The sequence below is a fragment of the Dermacentor silvarum genome, chromosome 2 (genome assembly GCF_013339745.2).
Source record: "Dermacentor silvarum isolate Dsil-2018 chromosome 2, BIME_Dsil_1.4, whole genome shotgun sequence".
NCBI classification, from domain to species: domain Eukaryota; kingdom Metazoa; phylum Arthropoda; class Arachnida; order Ixodida; family Ixodidae; genus Dermacentor; species Dermacentor silvarum.
Genome location: NC_051155.1, coordinates 31576985 through 31582065, shown reverse-complemented (window position 1 = coordinate 31582065; position 5081 = coordinate 31576985). Strand labels below are relative to the sequence as shown.

Below are 5081 nucleotides of genomic sequence, written 5' to 3'. Positions count from 1 at the left end.
GCAGCGCGGGTCTCTGCTCGCCGTTGCCGGCTCGCTAGGTCCCTGCCTTTCGGGCGCCCCGAGGACCTGCTGGATAGCCCAGAGCTGTTGGTCTTGATAGTGCTCTTCGCGGCTGCCTTGAGCCGCGGCGGAATCGTTCTTGATCTTGCTTCCTCTGGGTGTTTGATGCATTCCAACAAGATGTGCGTGTGATCTGCCGTCTCTCTCCGGCAGACCTTTCACTTGTCGGTCGGGTATGTCTTGGTCTACATGCGATACATCAGTCCCGGGCTCGGTAACGATTCGGTCTGGGTAACGATCAGTAGTACCGCCTCCGCTCGACTCAGCCTCAGGTGCGGGGGTGGGAGAGTCCTGCGAGCCAGGCGGTAGGCCTTCGTGATGTCGTTATAGCAACCTCTCCTCCGCTTGCTCCGCTCCGGAGCTTCTGACGCTCACTGCCGTCCTCATGGTGCCGGTCGACGCCTCTATACGATGACCGCTGCGAAGGCGTTCCGCTGGTATTTGGCCGCGTCCACGTACCGCGCGTGCTCGTCGTTGGCGTACAGGTCGATAAGAGCCTTGGCCCTCACCGCTCTTCTTCGCGTGTTGTACTCGGGATTGATGTTCCTGGGTATCGGGTCGATTCTGGTCTGGCGTCGAACCTCTTCGGGGACGGGGCCTTACATCTCCGCCTCGTTCGAGCGTCCTATTCCCAGGTCGTCCAGTTTCTTACTCCCGGCATTGGTCGTGGACAGCTTCTCCAGTTGAGCAGTCCGTTGCGCTTCGGCTATTTCTTCGAGCGTGTTGTGTATCCCGAGTTGTAAGAAGGGGGTCGTGCTCGTGGACTCGAACAGGCCCAGCGCCGTCTTGTACGCTCTTTTGATGATGACGTTGAATTTGTTGCGTTCGTGTTGCAGCCATCTGTGGTATGCTGCAACGTACGCGACGTGGCTGACGATGAAGGATTAGGCTCTCCTCTCTCATGCCAGCCTTCCGGAACGAGCCTCGTTTGAGGAGGCGCGTCGCGCGGGCCGCTTTTGCCGTGAGACGTGCGATGGTTTCGCCGCTTCTTCCGTGCTTTTTGGTAACCACGCCTAGGACCCTGATTTTGCCGACCTCGGGGATTACGGTGCAGGATATGGTTACGATTCGGATATTTTCGTGTTCGCGTTGTCTGGTCTTGCATCTGCCGTTGTTGGTAGGTGGGAGTATGAGGAGCTCCGATTTGCTCGGCGAACATCTTAGTCCGGCACGTGCCTTCTAACTGGTTTTCTATCGCGTTGACGGCGGCTTGAGGGTGTCGCTGCCACCGGTCACCCACAGCGTGATATCGTCCGCGTAGATGGTGTGCCTGACGTCTTCAATGTCCGCGAGCTTCTCGGCCACTCCAATCATTACCAGGTTGAATAGCATCGGCGAGGTGACCGATCCCTGTCGTGTGCCGATACTCCCGAGCTTCTTCTCTTGCGTTTTGTAGGTCACCTGCTCGTAGCTCGGTGGTCATGTCCATGAGGAAGTCCTTAATGTAGTTGTAGGATCTTTCACCCATGTTGAGCTTGGAGACTTGAGACAGAATGGCCGAGTGTTTCACCTTATCGAAGGCGCTCTGTAGGTCGAGCCCCAGGATTGCCTTGTTGTTGCGGGCACTATCGCCGTCGCCGACAATTTGGTAATTAAGCTTCATGTCCTGCGTGCTTAGGTACTGTCTGAAACCGATCACCGTGTCCGGGTACATTGCTGCTCGTTCCAGGTAGTCAGTCTTGCCACCTGTTGAGCAGGACGTGCTCCAACACCTTGCCCGCGCAGGACGTGAGCGAGATGGGCCGGATGTTGGCCGTGTCCGGTGGCTTCCCCGGCTCTCGTGTTTCTCCAGATGATCGCGCCCCGGACGTCGTTATTGACGATCGTGGGGTCCGGAGTGGTGTCCCAGGACACGGAGTTACCGATTCTCGTTGGATGCGTCGGGTCCGTGATGAGGGCGAAGTCGAGTTCCGTGGCGTATTGGTACAGGTCGCGGCCTTTTGCTGTGTTCTTGTTGTAGCACCAGGCTGGGTTCATCGCGTTGAAGTCGCCGCACATGATCAGCGTGTTGCGGGCCGCTGCGGTGCTGGCTCTGTGCTGTAAAGTCTTGAATCTATGTATTCTCTGCGATGGATTGCTGTATAGGTTGAACAGCAGGCCTCTGCCATCGGGCTGGCGCTAGTGCCACCGCCGGGCAGGGACGGCGCGTCGGTGAGTCTCTCTTGTGGTAGTATCACGTCCGGCTTACTCGTGACATGTGCGATGTACCGTTGGATGACTGCCTGCTTCCTTCCGAGGCCGCGACAGTTCCACTGCCACGCTGTTACGCCTGATGCTGCTGCTGTTGTTGCGTTGGCGGCCATGATTGCGTTGGCGTGTACGGCGTTTTCTGGTTGGGCGGATTTTGCGCGAAGAGGGGCTCAAACGTCGGGTGGCTCACGATCGGCTGTAGGGTCCTTTCGATGCAGGCGAATCTGTTCGTGTTCTCGGCTTGGTAGGTCTCCATTGTTTGTTTCATTGCTGTGACTGCTATGATGTCCCCGTGATTAGCTGTTCGAGTTAGGTGAAATTTGCTTCGAATTTGGCTTCGAGGTTGTCGATGCGATCCTTTTCTGTTTGCTTGCGCGTCGCCTCAACGGCTCGCTTCTTCAGTGCCGGTTCCTCTACGGCTGTCTCCCAGGTGTTCGTCGTTGTTTCCTCAGTCTTGCTTTTGCTTGGCGTTGGTCTTGGCGTAGCTCGGCGGCTGTGCACAGACGCAGACCGCTAATCCATTCACTCTTGTCATGCAGGTGTTTCAGCGCACATTCGTGTGCCTGTTGCTTCCATCATTAGTGAAGGCTTCCCTGGCAGTCCCGCTGCAATATCGTGCTTGGTCAGGTGAACATGACAGGATTGCCTGTCACCCATCCCTGATGCGCACCTCTGGATTTGCACCGCCCTTCAGGCCACTGGATTTCGTCGGGAGCGGCAGATCTGCGTTTTCGATGACACCGCTACCGAAGACGGTAGTGCTCGGTGCAGCGTGGACAAACCAGTCGGCATCAACTTCAACTCTCCGGCCAACTATAAAAGAGCAGGCAATACCGGTGGCGCCTTGTGGGCTTGGCGGCTGTGCACAGACGCAGACCGCTAATTCATTCACTGTTGTCATGCAGGTTAGTAAAGCTTACAGTCTTTTTTCTAAGAAGTTTAGCAATCGTTTCCTGCTTCAGCTGCCGAGCCCGCACTGCTGCCTTCTTGTCGCTCTTGAGTGCTCTCATGTAATTCGTACTTTGTTATTGATGTCGGGTGATGTCGAAGCAACCCGGGTCCGCACTCCGATGCTTTACTAGCTGAATTGAAGAACTTGTCTGCTGGACAGTCGCAATTAATTAGTCCGGTTCAAGACCTGAAAACTCCTTTATTGTTGACGGACAAAGCTATTGCTGATCCTGGGCAGGCGCATGACTGATCTAGAGGGGCATTATCAAAATCTTGTCTCCCTACGCTCTGACTTCGAAACCGTGAAAACGTGTACCGCTCAAGTGGCCACCGTGGTACACAGGCTTGAAACGCGCATTGATGATGGCGAGAGCAAGTCACGACGCAATAATCTTATTTTTATGGCCTCCCTGAATCAACTGGATCAGAGATGTTTGCCCAGACCACGCAACTTATCATCAAGCACTGCCATAATCATTTGATTGTTTGTATCGAGCCGAAAGAAATTGAGCGCGCACATCGTCTCGGTCATCGCACAGGTACTAACCGCCACCGTCCTATCATAGCGAAATTCACCTTCCATAAAACAAAAGAATTCGTTCTTTCTAACGGCCGCGAGTTCAAAGGAACCAGCTTCAGCGTTGGAGAGGATTTCTCTCGCTCCGTACAAGACGCTCGCAGGCATCTGGTTACTTTCGCTAAAAGCAAATCATTACCTTTCTCTCTACGATTCAAAACACTGCATACGGGCCATAAGCGCTACGTCTACGACGAGCAAACACAATCTGTCAAAGAAATAATATAGCAATTGCCCCGTCGTAAAAATGTCCGTTGCACTGTTAGGCCCAAATCTAACATATCATTGTCTGTAATCTTTACGAACGCACGCTGTTTCCTTCCAAAGCGTGACACTTTTTCCAACCTTGTTTTATCATCCAACAGTAATATAATGGTGACAACCGAAACATGGCTAACAGAAGATATAACAGATACCGAAGCACTAGCCGACCTACCGGAATTTCATGTCTATCGAAAGGATCACAAAGGCATGCGGGGCGGGGGGGGGGGGGGGGGGGGAGGAGTGGTGTACTGATTGCTGTGCACCAGCAGTTATCGTGCTCCGTAGCCAATAACATCACTTCTGATCTTGCAGTATTATGGCTAATTGTTCACGCTTCGCCACACACAATCATTCTAGGTGTTTGCTACAGGCCTCCAAATAATATTCCAGATTTCACATTTAAACTTAATAACAGTTTGAGTGACCTCAGTAATCAACACCCACAAGCAGAAGTCCTCCTTTTTGGTGATTTAATTTTCCTCAAATAGACAGGAGCAATGACATCCCCATAACTATGGGCAGTGAGCCTGCCAGAGATTTTGTGGATTTCTGCCTGAATTTCAATTCAACTCAACTTGTATCAGAACCTACACGCGTTGCACTGAGCACTTCTAGCATCTTAGATCTTATCCTAACCAGCAATCCGGAAAGCTTATCATCAGTAGCATATCTACCTGAAGTCAGCGACCATAAAGTAATTCACGCAAAATTTTCGTTTCAAACCGTAAGACGCGATTTAGTCAGCAAAATAATCGGCCTGAACAATAAAGGTAGTTATGATGCCATTAATAGTTATCTGAGCGCATTTCTTCCTATGTTCGTGAGCTCATGTTCGACGCGCTCTACTAATGAAAACTGGTTAATATTTAAAAACAAGCTAGGTGATCTCGTTGACAAGTTCATATCGAGAATAACGTTACCGCGGAAACCGTAACAAGCCATTGTTCACTAAAACACTAAAGCGACTTGAAAACATCAAGAAACGTATCTTCCGCTCAGCCAAACTAAACGGACACCCCTCTGCTTGGGGGAAATATTT

The 5081-nt window shown here is 52.2% G+C and overlaps 1 pseudogene; it reads right to left on the bottom strand.

Moving 5' to 3' along the window:
* Positions 1-384: 384 nt before the first annotated feature.
* On the bottom strand, positions 385-2058 carry LOC119439960 (uncharacterized; annotated as a pseudogene).
* Between the last annotated feature and the right edge of the window lie 3023 nt (positions 2059-5081).